This window comes from Amblyomma americanum, chromosome 6 (assembly GCF_052857255.1).
Source record: "Amblyomma americanum isolate KBUSLIRL-KWMA chromosome 6, ASM5285725v1, whole genome shotgun sequence".
Classification (NCBI taxonomy): domain Eukaryota; kingdom Metazoa; phylum Arthropoda; class Arachnida; order Ixodida; family Ixodidae; genus Amblyomma; species Amblyomma americanum.
This window is the reverse complement of record NC_135502.1, coordinates 73,455,765-73,475,364: the sequence shown is the minus strand read 5'-3', so window position 1 is coordinate 73,475,364 and position 19,600 is coordinate 73,455,765. Positions and strand designations below refer to the sequence as shown.

The 19,600-nt window shown below is 49.9% G+C and overlaps 1 protein-coding gene across 2 annotated transcripts in view; it reads right to left on the bottom strand.

The window, feature by feature from the left end:
• LOC144093691 (irregular chiasm C-roughest protein-like) overlaps positions 1 to 19,600 on the bottom strand; it is a 333,374-nt gene that overhangs the window by 252,683 nt on the left and 61,091 nt on the right. The window lies entirely within an intron of this gene.

The following is a 19,600-nucleotide window of genomic DNA, read 5'->3' as shown; positions in this document are numbered from 1 at the left end:
ACACCCCCATGCAAAAATTACTGGAACGCAATAATTAGGGAAAGAAAACTTAACATCGTCGTATTTTCACGCAGCGTATATAGCAAAGCTTCATGCAGCCTCTTTCTTTTCGTGTAACAGTGCCATTCAGTTTCGCTCAGTGTGCCTCGGATGCAAACAAACTAAATTTCATCGCTTAAGTCGAGTTTCATAAACTTATGACTGCGACTGTACGTTCAGCCTTTGGTTACTGCTGTTACATTCGGACAACTAAATTTGTTAGATCAGGACTTTTGTCTGCGCTGGTTGGTACATTGCTAATGGACGGAAAAAAAGCGCGAAAGAACGCGGACGAGAGGGAAAACACGAGACAGGGCAGCGTCCGTCCTATTGTCTACGTTCTTTGTTATTTTGCGATTACAATTACAAAATTACGTCAATCTGTAATTTTGTTAGAAGGCTGATTGGTAAATAATTCTTGTTACAAACCAAGTCGACGAGAAAATGGAATAATGGTCATGTGGAAAAGAAAACAAAGCACGCGAAAATGAGAACCCTTTCATGACAAATGCAACGTAACAAAATGCATTCTTCCTGCTAGCTGGAGAAGGAAAAAGAGAGCTATCACTCGCTCGACAAACGGGTGCGCAAATGAAGTCAAAAATAATGATTTAAGAGCAGCGCAACATGCACTGTGGCTATTTAAAAATTCAGCATGCTTGCGACGAGGAAGGTGAACACTACAGCCTGAAAAATTTTCGCCTCCTGGAGCTTTAATTATTTCTTGCTTACTCATAAATTATTTTCAGCGCGAAGGTTTCAAGCCACGAAGGCTCCAGGAGCGTACTCTGAAGGCTTTTCAGCCACTCGGAACGAAACGTAAGTCTTACTAACGCCTTCAGATTAGGCTCCAGGCCCTGTACAGCCAGCGAGCAGCTTCTCCGCAAGGAGTTACTGGTAGCGGTATATTAGACTCATACACTAATATGCTTTAATTGCTGCTGCTGAAGATGTCAGCACAAATATCGCTGAGCGACGCACTGAACTATAGGCTCACCGTTTTACAGGGCAGCAAAGGAATGTCATTCTTGCTGCGAAATGTTAATTCCAATAACATTTCTTGCAGTCGTTGCCTTCACATTACGTTAATATTAGCTTAGTTTTTTTTTTACTTTTTCGTACTACAAACAAACAGTTACAAAGTGGAATCCGTTTTTATTAATCCGTAAGGTTACCTAACATACGCAAATGCCAGCTAATACCGCTACTATACCTACATCATCTATAGTGCCTGAAACCTAGGCATTGGAATTCTTTTAAGCTAACCATTTGTACATGTTTTAAGACATTTTAAGCCCTTATGTCATTGTGTTACACTGCTCTGGTACGCACTTTTTGTGACTGTGGTTCCCAGCTGCGATGCCACTTTGTTGGTTGTTTGTTTTCTTTCTTCCATTGCCTACCATTTTCCGACGAACTAAGCGGCGTGTCTAATCCGCAATGCTCATTTGGCAAGGTAAAAAAATAACAATGTGAAGTCGGCTCAGGTTTGTAATTAACTAAGCTGACAGCTGACAAGCATCAAGACCGCGCCGAACTTACCTATTTACTATTTACGTGTGGTTTAGGTGAGTGTAATGAACCATAATAGTCTAATGGCAACTGAAGCCTAAGGGGTGCGTAATGAGTGCTTCATCAGCGCTTCGTTCCCGACCGCAGCAGTGGCCAAGTGGTTGAACATCCGCCTCTCATGCAAGATGTGTGGGGTTCGATCCACAGTGACGCCGGGTACCCACCGGTGATACAATGGGTACATGATTTCCCCTGGCTTCGTGCTCGGCTTATCTGGGGTTAAATGCTAGAAAAATGGGTCTTTGGCCTCACCTTGAGAAATCAATAATACCTTGTGTCATGGCGCTTCTTGGCCATAGATGCCTATGCGCCATAAAAATCCGCTTCCTTCCCAGTGTTACCCTTGATGGACGTATATGTTTTGTACCCTGTGTTATGCAGAGCAACCTGAGAGTACATGGGCAGCCTAAGTTTCCTCTAAAAACAGCACCATCCCGACACGTTTACCACCGTTTCGGTCTTTTACACAGATACCCCGATAAAATCTCATCTCTCAACAGGGGTGTTTTGTTGTGGAATTTAACGTATGCTGCATCATCGGCGAGCGGGGCGCGAATACCTGTACTCCAGAGATCACGTGGAGACAGGCAAAACACGCGCGGAGCAGCAAATCGAGAGAGGCCCGTTGCCACACTATCCTACACGCAGCAAATCACTTTTCAATCGCGCCCTCAGTTGCACGGCTTTTGCAAGGCTCTAAACATTCCGGAGAAGAACAAACGACGCCGCGGCGATTGAAGAGACGAAAATACCAGCAGTCAAGTGGAAAAAGAAAGACAATAATAATAATAATAATGAGGTAAAGAAGCGAGGCTCGCGCGCCTTCCCAATGGCGTTCGCCCCGTGGCCGTAGTCGGAAAGTACTTACTCCGGCATTGTACCGAATAAGGCAGAAACGGGGGAAAAAGAAAGGCAGAAAAATCGCTAGAACGATCTTATACGCCAACCTCCTTTCCCTCTTCTTCATCGCCGGTCGGCCGCCGTTTCACAGCGCTAGATATAGAGCCCACCTCAACTCCTTTCGTGCCTCTGCAACCTGAATACAAAGTAAGTCATCTGTGCGAAATGGCGGGAGCGCTGCAAAGGAGAATCCCGCCCGGAGGTGAATGGAGCGGCTAGAAAGGGAGGGAGGGGAGAGGAAAGGGAGAGGATCAGCGGGAGGCAAAAGGGTGTGCGTGCCGCGGGAAAGTTGGAAGCACGCGCCGAGAAAGCGACGCGCGGCAAACAATATGCGTATGTACTTTTGTTGCTTTCGCCGCGCCGCTTTCTACTTAACGACTCGGCTGCGCCACAGCCAGAGGCGGCGTCGGTATATGGCGTGCCTGCCGCCGCCGTAGTTCCACACGCCCACAGGACTCTTCCGCACCACCCACTCTCACACGCTCTCTTTCTTCCATCCGCCTATCACTTCCTTTCCCTGTTCCCCATTTTGCCACATCTTCCCTCCCGGTTCAGTTCTTCCCCAGGAAGACAATGAAAGAAGAGAAAGAGGCAAAGCGTTGGGATTCGCAACACCCAAACTCTACCCTTCCCTCCCTCTTCCTTCAATCTATCCTTTCCTTTTCCAGATACCTTTTTCCCTTCTTCCCTCTTGTTCGTCTCTTCCCCAGGAAGATGAGGAAATAAAGAAGAAAGAGAAGAGGACAGAGTGCAGGGATCTGCGGACTCTCTCTTTCGTTCTTCCTGCCCTCTTCAGAAAACTCGCGGTCTTTCGAGACTTGCATACCGAAGAATGCGCGGCACAGCAGGAGTGCCGCCGCCGTTGCCAGCGCTCTCTGCCGGCTCCAAGAATTCGATTGAATCGCTCCCTGAGCCCGTTTGCTCCTCTCAGGGCGCGGAGCCTGGCCTCTGCTTTGTTTTCTGGCCGCCCTCTTTTTCTTCTTTCTCCTCTGTTCTTTCCTCTTCCTCCTAGGAGGCAGTTGTACCCTGCAGCGGGGCTAGCACGATCCTCGCACACTCTCCTTTTTTCCTCCTCTCTTTTCCTTTGCTCATTCCGCGCGATTCCCGGCAGCTCCTGCGTCTCGATCGTCTTCTTGCTCGCCCTGGCCGCGTCTTCATGGGTCACGGGCTCTGGTTAATTGGGCTGATTTCCTCGTCTCGCTCGCGCTGCGGCGCTCTCAATAATTTCACCCGTGACCAGTTATCCCTACCTGTTCCTGCTGTACTTCGGGCAGAAAAATCGATCCCGACTTCACGCCGGTACGGATGCAGAAAAGCAAGAACGCCTGACACAGCGGAGGAGGCAGTTTTGCCTCAGTGCGCTGATACAGTTTGTACGCTTTAGCATTAAAAAGTCGGAATGTGCACACACCTGGACATACTTCAGCGTTTTTAACTAATTCGATCGCACTTGAGATGCTGTTCGCTACTAACAAGTGCTTAAACAACTGCTAATGCGTCAGCATTAGAGCCCTCGAGTCGGAAAAAATCTATCCGTCCGTCCGAAGCCTTGGTCGGCATCTGCCACAGTGTGAAGAGCAAAATCTCCCTCTCCATTTTCAGGATAGGTGAGGGAAAGGGGAAAAGAGAGAAGAAGAGAGGATGGGAAGCGACGAGTGGCGAGAAGGACCCTGCGGCCACCAATCAGAGTCGAGCTATGGGGAGGGTGTGGTGTGGAAAGAGTGGGTATAGAGCGTGTCACACAGCAATTGATGGCTCCCGGTGCCCGCTCGCAAGGTGCCTGAACCTCCAAGTGGCAGAGGCTGCTCCGTTCAAGGGAGGGGGGGGGGGGATGATACCAATGCTAACTAACGCATGTACTTGTGCATGGAGCACAACTGTCTGAGAGAATAGAGAGCATTTGAAGAAGTGAAAAAGTACTTGAGCAAGCCAAATCACTTACATGAGTCAAGTATGTAAGCTGTCACATTAGTGACGACAAAGCAATAGTGGTCACACTGCACAGCGAACTACAGCCACATCAAGAAGTGGACAGCTGCTGGTCTTTGCTCATGGTTCGAGCGCTTTTAATAAACAACGAAATGCTTCTCTGTCGACCTTTAATAAAATGCCTGCCTCAGTCGCTGCAGTAAGAGAACGCAAAGAGAATGCACCTAATGCTACGCATTTATACATCAAATACATTAATCATTCTCCTATTTTTTCCTCTAGCGGTACGTTCATCAATTTGCTAACGTAAATTTAATAATACTCACATTACTACTTATCTACAAACAACTGCTGGGCCAAAGCCAGCAGTAGAAGAAGCCAGACTGCTTGTAGCCAGCTCAGACCAAGCAAGCTTGCTACCACGTTGTCAATAATGGACCAATCAATATTGTGAACTCCTCATCTGATATGTTCGCAGCAGTACATTATAAGAGTGCAGAAACACTCCGCTATTTCCAGATCGTCACTGTCGTGTTTACATTCTTAAAATTATATTTGAAAAAAATATCATGTAATTTATCTCATCTGGCTCTTCATGAAAAATGTACGACTGTCTGAAAGTGGGTCGGACAGGGACATGCCATTTTACAGCTTGGTGAGGTGCGTTTTCAGAAAAAAGAAACTGCGGCTAGTGCGCCAGAAAAAAGCGCATCGCTGTTTAAACGTTGTCACTGCAATCACTGTCCAGCCGTAACGTTCAAGTGGACAACGCCGAAGCTAAATGACCTGTGAATTTAATTTCCCAAGTGTTTACCCAAGCCAATATTAGTTAAACCGGAAACTCAGGAAGCTCATTTCGCTATGTCAACTGCACCCTGTCTTAATGACTCTCTTCGGAGCGCGTTTTAATAACGTCAGTACAGACGAAAACTGCCAACATTTACGTGCAAAAAACTTGAATACCACTACAATCCAGACATTTGTATCGCCTCCGGCCACATATAGAATAAGCATATAAAGCGAAACCCTAGGCCAGGAACAACTAGTGTTTTGAACAAGTGTTGACTTCCATGCCCCGTTGACTGCTGTCGACATTTTTGTGCCAAATTACCAACAACAAGCCTCCCTTCTCCGAGGCCTCACGAGCAGAGAGACGGGCAGCCAAAGAAGAGCTGGAGGCGAATTTGTACGGCGACGCTGTTTCCCGTGACATCCAATAACGCAGAAAAAACATCCCTAGCACAACTTAGAAGCCGTTGCTGGAATGCGTCGTTTCTCTCTCGAAGACCTCCAAGTAAAGAGCAGCGCCAGTGTCAAGTTAGCGGTCGAGACCTTCCGACAAAAAAAAAAAAGAAACGAAGGCACTTCTCTCGGCTGTCTGAAATTAGATACAATCCAAGCTGGAGCACTAAAGGAAACGACAAAATCAGGCCGACACGACGGAGACGCCGGATTTAAGAAGCAAGGCGGGCAAAGGCGACAAGAGATAATCGCCTCCAACTGCGAGGAAAGCAATAAGGAGGGGAGGGGGGGGGGGGGGGTTACGCTAAAAAAAACGAAGAAAGGAAAGAGAAAGGGCGAACGATATACAAGAACACATATATACGGGGAGGGAATGAGAGCGCAGAGTGGGAGTAAGCGCGACATTACATGCTCCGCGGTAACTGGAGATTGCGGCGTAAGCCATTTCATTCCGGCGTTCATCTGCCGCAAAGCGCGGTTGTAGAGAAAGGATGAAGAAAAAATGAAAGAAAGAAACCGCCGCGCGCGCGCCGCCTGCCGGATGAACAGCGCAGCTGCAGGAATGGGTGGGTCTGGGAGACAGCGCTTGAGGGATGCGATGAGGGGGGCGAAAAAAAAAGCAAAAACAGGAGAAGAGATCAGGAGAAAAGGAATGCCTGCTCGGCGTGTTTTGAGGGGCAGGTCCGGAGCCGAAGCGGCAAAACGGCTGCAGTCAGGACCCGTGGCTTCACGTTTAGTCACGGCCGCTCTCGGTTCTCCCCAGGTTCGGGGGTGTATAGGAAGATGGGATGGATATGTCTTTTTCCCTCAAAGCCGATGCGAGCTCGAAGGCGGCTCAGGTCCCCGACTATTCTACGAGCGAAAAGCTGCGATGACGCTGCTCCCAGCGACCGAGAGCGAAGGCAAAATATGACAATATACACAAAAAAAATGATCGGTTCGTTACAACCGGTCAGCGGCAAGCAGCCTCTCTTACCCTTCGCGAGCTTCCATTGTGCCCTCACGTGGCGTTCTCCATTAGCCAAACAATGATTCATCTGTTACGCTCTTCCTACTTCCCTGGACCTTCCGTGCACTGCGCCTCCGCTCTCCCCCCGACTTATGACCCCTCAGAGGACAGCTCACGCGGGGTTTTGCCCCCCACCTGTGCTGCGCACGCGTCACCATCATACCGGGTCTAGGGCGCTTTCACGCACGGCGACTCATCAGCTTCCTATACTGCTTCGCTCGTTTTTCGCTCCCGTCCGAATCCCGGTGAGTGCGACCGCCATCACCGCTGCTTCTGCTGCGGCAGCACAATGCGGCTTATCTCCCTTCACGGTCGGTCTTGTGCTTCGCGAACGATTTCCACGGAGCCGCTGCCTTCCTCCGCTTCGGCCTCGTTTTCGAATTTCACCGCCCATGAGGGAGAGATGGTTGGGCGGGCGGGAAAGCGGCTCACCTTAGGCTGGAACGTGCGGAGCTAACTAGCGCGCAGCAGCCCAGCTGTCCGGCTCACCACACTGCTGGGGAGGAAGGAGGGGAAAAGCGAGAGAGAGAGAGAGGGGGGGGGGGGAATCCCGCTTCTCTCCTGAGACCACGTGCCCTATGGTGATACTCGGGCAGCCGGGAAGGAAGTTCTGTGTCTCTCCGATAAGCTTCACGGCCGCCGTAGATTTATGGCAGTGTCCAGATGTTGCCCGAGTACCGTTTACTTTATGTTCTTCCACCCTTGGTACATTTATTCTTTTTTTTTCCTGCTGCCCGCCGGCGTCTTTCCGGACCTTAGTTAATCATCAGTGACGGAGAGGAAGCGACAGGGTCGGTATTTTCTGCGGCAAAAAGCGGTCCGTTAACGTTCGTTGAACGGCCCGTTGGAGTCGCCATTCTTGGTAGACAGACAGAGGCCACTGTGAGCAGACACTTGCGTATTCTGCCAAGCGATGTGGTTTTCCTGATTCTTACGTTGAGAGCTAGCCTCGCTACTGAGGAGAAACGGAGATATAAATATGAAAGTGATGCTACCGCATTATGCTCCATGCTGGCTCGGCGTAAATGATCGGGAAATTCGCGAACAAATGGTAGCAACATAACCTGAAATCGGCTCGAGAGAGGAAATGGTATTTCAGAGCCACAAAGTGAATATGTGACGTCTGAGTGAGGTGCATATTAAAATGACACGGATGAGAATTCTATCCACGTTTTGTAAGTAGTAAAAATCAATTGTAAGCCTTTCAGGCCATGCTGACCTTTGCCCAGCGCCACAATACGTATGTTTTGCTTAGCAGTTTGCATCTAAAATATTCCCACCTCACGAATTAGACCCGTGGGGTATACATCGGAAAGCGTTTCGTGATCATCGTTTTCAATTGAATGGCGGCGTAGCCTCAGGGATCCGTGTGTAATTGTCGACGCACTGCAGCTTGGTTGCGAAATCTGCCGGTGATGGCTACACCTACACGTAATATTTATTTAACCTTTTCTAGCTTGTGTGAAACTAGCGTCTTTGCTGCTAGAGCGTGTTAACTATCGATGAAGGCCGACTTGAGTTTGTTCTCACTGTCAGTTTCACGTGTTATATAAAGTGCCCTATGTCGCATTATGACAACTGGGCACCGCATACGCCGTCAATACCTGACGGCGAAAGGTACACGCTATTTGATTGTTTTTGCAAAGCACTATCTTCGCGCCTTTAACTTGTTTTCACTGCTCCCGTGTTCCACCGCATCACCCAAAGCGATTACAAAGCCGTGCTTCTAAACGAATTAAGCAAAAAAAAAACAATACGCGTTCCAGAGGCGACATAGTTACCGCTTCGACTGGAGAATAGAATCAGTTTGGGCACGAGTAAACGCGCACTGCTATTAATTGTTAGAACGACAGAGTTTATCAGATTAAATTGCTCGTTTCCCGTTTTTCTCCAGTTGTAGTAGCGAGGGCGAGGATGGTCTCAATGGCCCTTGAACTTCCTACGGCCATCGGCGATCCTCTTTGGCGTTAACGGCCATTGAATTCAAGGGGCACTGAAAGTCACCGTATGGGACCGGCTGTCACTGGCTCAAGAGGTACGCGCAAGAGAAATTTCGTATTTATTTATTTCTTGGCTCCCATACGAAACGCATGTCATTGGCTCAAGGGGCATCAAGATTGCCCATGTGACAGGGACGGTGAGCACCTACCATCTAATGGTGCTTAGTGAAGGCATCAGTAAATCAAAGGGCGGTTACATATTGCAGCAATATAGTGGTAAACGTTCAGAAGTTCTCCGCCTGTTTATATCGTGCCTGTTTGCTCTGTAAAATGCCTGGAAGGCCTTAGCCTGTTCAAAACAGTTAAAGGCTGGTTGTATATACGCAGCTACTATAACGCGAAGTACATTTTCCCACATCTTCCAATCTTAGCATCATACGCTGGCTCAAACAAGACGAGTCGCTTCGTATGAATAGGCACGATTGCCTTCACAGCTGACGTTCCACAAAAGATTGCGGCGCACGAAGTTACTTTCGGCATCCAATGAGTTGCGATAGGCGATTGCCGCCTCACTCTCCTGTGTAGAGAGCGTCAACGTGCTCCTTGGCCAGTTGCTTGACATTCCAAGGGAAGGGCGCCAATACGCGTATAGGCATATAAGCGTATACGAGTATACGCAGATACGCATATACGCATTTACGCATATACGCGTATACGCTTACACGCAGATACGCTTACACGCATTGCATACGCACATTCGGTCCTATGGGAACTCCCCAGCCAGCCTGGCTCACAAAAGTGTTCACGCTCGCATATATCGCAGGCCTGTCGCTATGCTGTTTTTCCCCAAATTTACAAGTCCAGCTAAAGTCGCCAAGTTAACAAAGCCTTCATAACGCTCGTCCAGTGGGCGGTGCAGAGTTTCATCGGAAAAAGTTGACCTGGGCGGGCGACGGCACATCGCAGGGAATGGGCGTTCGCTTAGACTGAGTGAATGTCAAAAGTTGGAGCGCCATGAAATGTGGACCTAGAAAATCCGACGCATCGATACTGCCATTTCGGGTGGCCGCTGCTTATTCACGAGAGAAGTATCGGGATGATAATCCCCTCTGGCTACTTTTTTTTTCCTTTTGCTCTGGACTCAACTCATGATGATGGCACAGGTCATCGATTATGAAGAATGTCGGCATGTGTCATTCACCCATAATCTACGCTCCGTCCTGCTGTAACTCATTGCTTTCCCGTTATTAAACTTAAAGAGAAGCAAAACTTAACGAAAATCGTCTTTTGTTAAAAGACAAAATCTAAAACCCACCCCGTTTTTGTTGTTAGCAAAAATCGATTGTGTGGTTTTTATTGGTTACGTTCACGTGTTTTTTGGCAGCAATAAGCGCATTTATCGCTGAGAAAACTGGAGTTAACAACGATGTATTTTTCATCGCCACTTGATTAAACCCGTGACATCGAAGATGAAAAGGACTCCGCGACCACCACAGGAAATGACTGGCGGTATGGTCTAGCCTCAGAGATCCGCGTCATATTCGTGACGTGATCGCTTTGCTGACGATGAAGATGATAATGGAGACGGTGATGGTGGTGGTGATGATAGTTTGAGTTTAATGGCGCAAAGCCACCTTGGACAAAGAGCGTTCTCGCTAACGCGTTTTTATAGTGCATATTCCGCCCCAGAGCGACCACTCACGAGGCCAAGAGAGAACTTTTACCCATCGAAAACATCCCGGCACTTAGCCCCTGAAACTTCACCGCCGTTAGTCACCGCAGTTCGTCAAAACGGAGTGCGGCAATACCTTTTCATTTTGTGTGAATGTGGTTTCCAAGCTTATAAAAGTTCTGCTTTCACTGTATATAACCCCTTTGTCATTTTGAGGCAGCATTGAGGCCATTTATGCCATTGAATTTGTGCTCGGTATCAGCTTAATAACATGTTTTGTCCCCCCCCCCCCCCTTTTTTTTTTAAGAAAACCTTTTTTGGAGCTCAATCGTGCGTAGTCAGGATCATACCGGTGCGAACAAGAATCTGGAGACAGCCAATGACGGGAGTTTAGACATTCTGTATGCTAAAAGTAAGCGCCAGCTGCACAGCTTTCGGGATAACCTCTTCTTTCGCGTCATTTCTTGCTTGTGCGGTTTTCTTTTCGAGCGCGAATTTCCCCGTACCAGCTGCGTCTGACAAACTGACGCCTCCTCATTTGCCTCGTCCTTGTTCTCGTCTTCGTCACGAGTACTAGACCGCGACTCTCGACAGTACGTAAGGCACTTTTTCGAGTTAGGTATGCTCCCGGTTTTTAATTAAGAAAATCCGTGATGCATAGGAGCTCACTTTGCTGAAGTGCTCTCACTCATATGACCATACGGTTTCACTTGAGCGCTGCTGCTGCTGCTGATGCCGCCATCTTGAGGCGTTTTATTTATGTCTTACATTTTTCCGCACCGGTCGCCGACGTTGACCAACTGCTACCGTCGCACTATGTTTCTCCCCCCCCTTCAGGCCTACTTTCTAAAGAAGAAACTTGAGGAGGCTTTCAACAGTTGTTGCTTGATTTTTTTTTTATCTTTACGAGTGAAGGCAAAGATAAGTGGCTTGAGCGGCAAGCACAAAAGGATCGTTGCAGTATGGTTCCTCTGATTATTTTGATACTCTGCGACGACGTTATTTTTCTTATTTGTAATACCGCTTCAGCGTTCCCGTCTGTTCATGACGCCGCTAGGCAGCCCGCAGGTTTGCGCAATGACATATATCATCTCGTCAGCGGCTTATTCTTGTTCCTGCTTTTTTTTTTTTTGAGACAGGCGCTTAATTCGCCCCAGACAGATCTCAGTCGCAGACGTTAAGAGCTTTCGTTAAGCAGGAAAGGAATGCACGAAGAGAGGAAATCACAGACGCCTAAACGAAAAAAAGAAGTAAATCTCGGAGCCAAACAAAAGCGCTACGGTGGCGGCTAGATGAAAGAACTCTCGCTCGAGACAGTTAATCATCGAAAGTGCTGGAGGCAGAGAATTGTTTCGAAACGCATCTTGAGGGGCAACGAGAAAAGATTCTGTCCTGATTTATTATTTCTTGCTGCCTTCGCAAGCAACGTGAGCTCGGAAAGAAACATTCCTCATCGAAAACCTTTAATCCGCCGGTTGTGCCTAGCACGCAAAAACACTGTTGAACCGAGGCGCACACACAAAGCGAAAGCCCACAGGTCACCGAAACGAGGCAAGCTGTTTTGTTTGTGTCTCTTGATACCAGAGCTCTGAAGTTACTTTTGTTTTTTGCAGTTTCCTTTTCAGGAGCAGGGGCACACGTCACTATACGCCACACGTGTGTTTCACTGTCGTAACCTTTTCTATACACATGTTTTCTCCAGCCTTCGCGATCTTGAGCAACTTATTAGGATTCGCCATGTGTTTCTGTCGGCAAAAGACAGTATACGTCAAACTCACTGGCGCTCACTTTTATTGCCTTTTTATATGGCCCTTGTATTTCGGTGCTCCTGTATCTGTTGCTCCCATCAAACACTTGTATGCTGCAACAGGCTCGAACGTACAGCTGGTGATAACCAGCTCGTCAGTTCGACCTTATGAAAGTGCCCTGATGCTTGCGGTACGCTTGCGAAAGAGGACGAATGACGCTATCTTGATCTTTTCTCCGCGGAGTTACAGCCCCGCGTTTCGCGGAGATCGGTACGCCGAATCTTTCCAAGCCTTTTCCTATATACAACGTGAAGTGCTTCTATACGTTTACTCGCCAGCGGGCCTGCGGATTACGGTTTCCCAACATCTCTGTGTAACCACGGCCCCTGAAATACTAATAACCGTCTGATACACTGTAGCATTAATCTACGAGAAAGGTAAAGGAAAGGAGCAAGGCTGAAGATGTTTCTTCCTCCTGTTATTATAAGCTCTGTATCTGCTATCATACTTGCTTTCGTCACTACTAACAGCAAAGAGCCAAAGAGAAGCATAAGCATGCCCGTTTTTCTTTTCGTTTGGTTTGGTTTTGGTTGGGTTTGGTTTGGTTTAAGGTGGTTTAACGTCCCATAGAGACGCAGGCTATGAGGGACGCCATAGTGAAGAGCTCTGGAAATTTGGACCGCCTGGGATTCTTTAACGCGCACTGACATCGCACAGTACACGGGCCTCTAGAATTTTGCCTCCATCGAAATTCGACCACCGCGACCGCGATCGAACCCGCGCCTTTCGGGTCAGCAGCCAAGCGCCATAACCACTGAGCCACCGCGGAGGGGCGTTTTTCTTTTCATATAATCCCGCAAATATAAAGAGTGAGCAACAAAAAAATCTGTATGTTGTTCGGAAGCCGTGCCCACAAACTCCGCATGCTGTACGCGATGCTGTGTACACGTCGCGTGTGGTGTAAAAGAGTTGGCCCCAATGCCGTCCTAATAAACTCAGTACACGAGACATTTGTGTGCGTCTTTGCCTTTTCGCCGTCCGTGTCTCACTCGCGCAGTTCGTTCTTCGAATACAACAAAACGCAATACACACACCTCTGAGTATTCCTTGCTAAGTCTGATCACCGATGTTGGAAGTTAGCCGTGCACCAAGGCACTGCGCCACTGCACCACACACGGCAAGCCGGAAAAGGAAAGATTGGTCTCGTTGTATTTGAAACCGGGCTACGATGTACCGCACCCAGGCTTCCTGCTTTCCTCTCTCTCTCTTTCCCTCTCCCTCCTCCTTTGCGCACTCAGTCTTTCATTGACCATCGACTGCTGAGAGGAAAGCGTCAGGGATCGACGGACGGGGTGCGAAGGGCGCCCCGATTTTCTCTGGCGCAATCTCGACCCAACATCGCTCCGGTATTCGCACCCCGAAGCACATTTTGCTCGCCCTGCTGCTTGCTACTCGGTCGGGGTGCACACGATGGCCAGACTGGCTGGCCCGCCGAACGCATTATGGCCCAGCTCGTCCCCCCTCTTGCTGATTACCGCCGCGCGCGGACACGGGCCCCTGCGAGCGAGGTACACGGCCCTCCTCCCCCCACCACTACTCGCACTTTCGCTCGTTCCCGATGCTTTCATTATGTTTTCCTTTCTTTCTTTATCTTCTCGTTTTTCTCCGTGTTCTTTCCTGTCCGTTTTGTTCTGTTCCCCCCTTGGCCAGCAGTCGCCCAGCCGCGGCCGACGGCCCAAACATTAGGAACACAGCACCTGGCGGATCTATCAGAACTTTGAACAATCCCAGCTTGACTGACCTCCTCGCACCGGCGAACATTTGGCGCCATGTGCGACCGCGTTCGACGCCGTTCTCGGAGCACGCCATACGCGCCACTCCCTCTTCGACCTCCCTTTTCTACACCCGCCTCTGGCAGCCCGCCCCGCACAAGTTTCTTTTCTTCTTCTTTTTGTATCTCGGCCCAAGGACCATATCGGCGCGAACAGGCGGGGAGACGCACTGCGCGCAAGCCCGTGATGTAGTTACGTCGAAAATAGCCCTGGCCATGTCTTACGTAAACCGAGCACGAGAGGGAGATACGGGATTTATTGCGCCAACAGTTTGGCAGTGGGTCTCGCTGCGTGCCGCGCGGCGGCACGCGGATATATGTTCGCTGCCAGGGCTGCACTGACAGAGCTCGATTCGTCTTTGAACGCGCCGTTCACTAGTTGCATAAAGCCATCTCTCCCAACGCCTCACCGCCTTTCACGCCCCCCCCCCCCACCCCCCCTCACCCAGCCTACTCGTTTTCCAGAACCTAGAGCGTGTCGTCACAGGCAGGTGGCGTTTATCAAGTCGTCGGCCGTCCGCGGACGCCCACCGAAATTCAACACGAGCGGTCTCTCTCGCTGTACAGGCGCCAGGCAGAGAGGGTGAGAGGGAAGAGGGGCGGAGGTGACAACTAGGCGTACAGCGGCACGTCCGAAGGCAGAGTGTCCCGCCGCCGAAGTTGCGTCATCGGCGGCCTACAGTCAGTTGCGCAACGCGTTGCGAGAGAATGCCATTTCGGTGCCAGTCACTTTAAACCGTATACGACTTGGCCGTGCCAGATGAAGTTCTGTCCACGCTGAGGTTCGAGGAGGTGCGAAAAGTGCAGGCTGCGCAAGACATCCCGTAGCAAAGGGTGACTGAATCCTGATGCACCGCCATCACCGTGAAATGAACCCCCCCCCCCCCCCCCCAACAAAGGGCAACCGCAAGGCTAGGAGCAAAACTTAAATATCTACACTGGACGGGAACTGACTATTACCGCAGTTCATTTTCGCATCGAAGGAGCAGAGACAGTTCTCTGCTGGTTTTATACACACTTCTTGTTCGTTAGCTAATATATTTGTTTTTGCGTTCGCGTTTAATTTGACGCTGACGGTTTAACTTGACGAGTCTTAACGCTTCTAAGTGAAAAGGTAAAGCTCTAGCTTTGATTTACTGAAAAATTAGGCAACATAGTTAGAATTACGCAGAAAAGTGACTGGCGTTTATCACGGATTAGTCAAAGGGATGTGGTTGAAAATATCTGCTTTAATGCGTATTCGCAGCGTACACATGCACGGTAATTTGCTGAAATTGTGGCCTGTGAAAAAAATTTCAGCGCAAATCTCTGCCAAGCGGGCTTATTGCTTTTAGATTCCATTCTTTTTTTTTTCTTTCTGAACCGAAAACCATTGCTGTGTTTTTACGACCCGAAAGCGCGCCCAAGGGGCCCGCTGTGCGAAGAGGTTAGACAGTATTGGAGGCCTTCTAAACTGCATGCGGCGCTATTAAAGCCCTGGTACCCCGCCTCCCCCCCCCCCCCCCCCTTCTTTAACATATCTTTAGCGGATCAAACACTTCGTCGGAAATATTTCATATTGGAGACATTTCCCCTCATTTTCCACTTCTTGCTGCTGCTTTCAGGCGATCTGTCGCCAAGTTCCTGAGCCAAAATTTCCGATCAAACCCGTTCAGATCGCGAACAGCGCCAAAAGACGCATTATCAGCGTGGCGAAAATGACAGCGCTATACATCGAGGCGCAAAGCCGGCAGAGTATTGTTGTTGTTGTCGGCCTTACAAAAGATCGCAAATACCCACAGAAAGAAAAGCGCACATGCGCTGCATTCACTCCAGCCTCGTCACAAGCTGCCTGCATTAAGAGGACCCGCACGTCTTCTCATTCCTGCTCGCCAAGCTGTCATTTCCAGGGGCCTCGGCTGTCTCCGCAAAACCGACGATGAAAAGAAGCGCGCGAGCGAAAAAAAAAAACCGCGCCAAGCCCGCTCGCCACTTGGAAGCATAAACCAAGACGCGCCAGCAGCACGCGACACAAACCCGGAGTGAAACAAAAGGGAGACGCAAGCACGTTGTTAATCTTTGCACAAAATTTCCCCGGGCACGCAGCCTGCAAGCAGCCAACGTGCACCGACCGCACACACGCAGGAGCAAGGATGGGAAGGAGGAGGGCAGTGCCGTCCGTCCGTCCGCGGCTGGCTGGCCTTCGAATGTTGTCTCTGGCACGAACGCACTAGCGAACGCGCGCACACACACATAAGCATGCACACGAGCGCATAGCGGGGCCGAACAAAGAGGGCCCCGGCCAGGGGTGTTTGTTATGGCTTCCGGGCGTGCGCTCGGGGACGGCGATCAGCCGCACACAGCTGGGACACCGCGCCGTCGCAAAGACAAATACGGGCCTCGGGTGGCCTTTCCGCCCTCCCTCCTTGCGCGCGTATATACGCGGCACAGCGAGCCTCCGCTTCTCCCCGGCGCGTAAATATGGGCAAACACGCCCGGACCGGTGGCGTCGACGCGGGAGCCACGGGGCGGTCAGGCCGCTGGGCCGGGACACCGCTCGCCGAGCTAGGGGTCAAGAATCGGGTGCGCAGGAAGCAGAGGGCGACGGAGGGGTGAGGAGGGTAGAGAGAAAGGGGAAAGGGTGAGTACAGGGCGGGAAAATTAGGAGACCGCTGCGGCGTCGTCACCGGGTGCCCAAAACTATTAAGGCGAACGACTGAGGAAACGCGGCCGAGGACGCAGAATGCCCCGAGCATCAGGAGAGTGAGGGAGGAAGGGGAGAATGGCGCGCGCGCGCGCGGTCATGCGAAGAACCGTCGAGCGAGCGTGCCTACCAGCCAGCTATTCCTGAGAATCTCCGTGAAAAAGCGAGTGGCGCAGAGTGCGAGGGAGATTATCGTAACGCCTCTCTTGCGAGCCCTTAACCTTCCCAACCCCATACCTCCTACTCCTCTTTGATGTGAATTCGTGTTTGCGAGGGGCGGCCAAAGGTCGGCCGGTCGCTAGCCTTGCACCTCTTCTGTCTCTTCCCTAAACCCTCCCCATTTCGCGTTCCCCGCGGTGGGGAGGTGGTCTCCCTTCTTCCCGAGTTGAATTAGCCAATTACGCCGGGAACGGTCCGTGCCGCGGCGCGAGTGTCCACATAATACGCGACCCACGCGACGCTCGCTACACAACCGCGTTCCGCAGGGAGCCGGGCTTCCCGGTAGAGAGCGGGTCAGGCGCGGAGCTCCGCTTTGCGCCAATTGCCTGGGCAAACTCCAGATGGCGTCACTTAAACAACAAACTGCTGGCCCTGAGCGCCATGCATAATGCGACGGACTGTGTAGTCGCGGTCGCCTGAGATGTCCACACGCGCGATTGTGCGTGGGATGAGGTGGATGGCAGAGTACACAAGCATAAGGTGAGAACGGCGCCATTTTCCGTCAAACCATGCTATTATTGCGCGTATTATTTTACCCTGTCTCTTCAGCACGCACCTTTCCCGTGACGACCTTTAAGTTAGCGATGTGAGCAGCGAAAGCAAGACTGGCATAAATTAGAATAAATCCAAAGCAGGCTAACTCTGCGAAGAGGCGCAAGTTAAGCAGCGTTTTACACTAAAACGAACAAAAAATGAAGTCATAAAGCCCGAACAAATCTCGCGCGCTCTCAGGCTAACGGAAATGTAGCGCGAAAGCAGAGTACTGGTCACGAGTTTGCTTTGCAAAACATCTCAAAAAGAAAAGGGGCACTGTCTGAGTACCCTGCAGTAAAGTTTTGCTTCCAACGGCCTGTGGCTGAGCAACTCTTACCAATCGCAGATTAAAACGCCTGAATAGAAAAGCAGAATCTCTAACAACAAACCGAGCGTTATGTCTACTACTTCTACCACTACAACAACAACAACAACTACTACTAGTAGTAGTAGTTGTAGTAGTAGTGGTAGTAGTAGTAGTAGCAAAAACAATGTTCAATATTTACTTTATCTACGAGGATTTTCGCGCAAAAAAAAAACAACCTTGCCTTCAGTTGTTTTTAAGGCTAGTTCAATAGAACTGCGCAAAGAGCTGAGAGTTCAGCGCTCATGTCATATTGACTGCTACATCTTTCATTCCAAATGACTAACTCAGATGGGAACAATTGGGGAACTAGCTGGTTGTTGATGATGATGAAGACGATTTGGTATTAGCTATGTTGACTTCTTCAACGGCGCAATGGTAGCTAGGCAAAGATCACGGCGTTGTTAACATGTTCGATCTGCACGAGGTGGAAAAAGATCCATTTTGCCGAGCATTTCTCCCCTCCTAAGCCGATCACCAGGCCAAGGAGAAGCTTACACCCATTAGAAAACTGGTGGACATGCGGCGGCAGTGGGAGATCGAACCACGCACCCCCTGCATATTATGTGCATGCTCAAACCACTAGGAAACCGCTGCGATCGTGTGAGCCCAGAAAGACGATGACAAAAGCATTTGGTTAAAAAACAAAAGTAGTGCAGAGCTCTAGCCGCCATGACTGACTCTGACCAGTTTATAACAACCTTTGGCAACAGAACAGTGCGTGCACAAGCCGACTCAGGGAAAGTGCAGCTATCCTCAGTAAAATGGTTCTGTTCTTCTCGAAGTGTGGCACCAACGCCTTGTCAGCATTTATTTGCCTTTTTTTTGTAGAATATGTCAGTTTCTAATATTTTTAAATGCCTTTATTTGTGGCTCTTAAAAGCATTTTCTATTTGCTCAGTCAAAACGCACGTGTCTTTCCTCTGTTCTTTGTAATACCCCCCCCCCCCCCTCCCCCCCCACGAACTTTCTTACATTCCCCGGCTCGCACTGTGTACTGTCAGCAAAGCGCGCGGTTATGTTCGCGCTGCTTAAGATAAGTCTTAAGCCCGGTTCCTCGCTCAGGATAAGAAGGGGGGGGGGGATAACGAAGAAAATGTACAGCAAAAACGAGCCTCAAAATGCATAACGCATGAATAAAAAAAAAGAGTTCAATAATCCCTGCAGCGGAAGCTGAGTGCGCTGGTTGTTCGTCAGAATATAAAAATCGCGACGGTTTCTGGCGGACGGGGGTGGGGGTGCGGGGAACACCAAAGCACTCTCCGTGCGACATGGGCTCCTTTCGCAGAGGGTCCGGTGGGCAGTCGACCGAGAGCCTCATATCCGGGCAGTATAGTGTGTCGAATCCCATTTGCCGTTCTCGAGCACTGCGTAATCCCCTCTTTGAATATTGAAAGCGAGGGCTTAAGACGGTTAATTTCTAAGCTCAGTACTCGGGCCATTGCCGGCTAAGCCGTTTATGATGACGAAGACGGCAGTGGTGTAATGTAGAAACGTCAGCAGGGCGGACAAGCCGCGCTGGAAAGTAGTAGCATTAAGGAGGCCCGCGAGACGACCACACGAAAGTGCAGCGCGCGAAACATAGAGATATAATAAAAATAAAAAGAAGCGAAGGAAAGTACAGCCCGTAATAAATGTGCCATGCCACGTATCATCCGCGGGAACCAAAAAAAAAACAAACAACCGAAAAGGAGTCCCGCCACACCGAAGCCACGGCCCGGACAGAGTGAAGAGCTGGCAGCGTAACGAATGCCGCTAAAAGAAGGCAACTTCGGCGGCACTGCCCCCTGCAATCATAACGAAGACAAGAAGATGATTAGCAGGCTGCCGTTCCTTGCCCATTTTCTGTTGCCTGCTGCCGCCGTCGTCCAGCACGAAAAGCTATCTCGCTCTCTTTTTGGTGCCTCCGTTCTTCCTC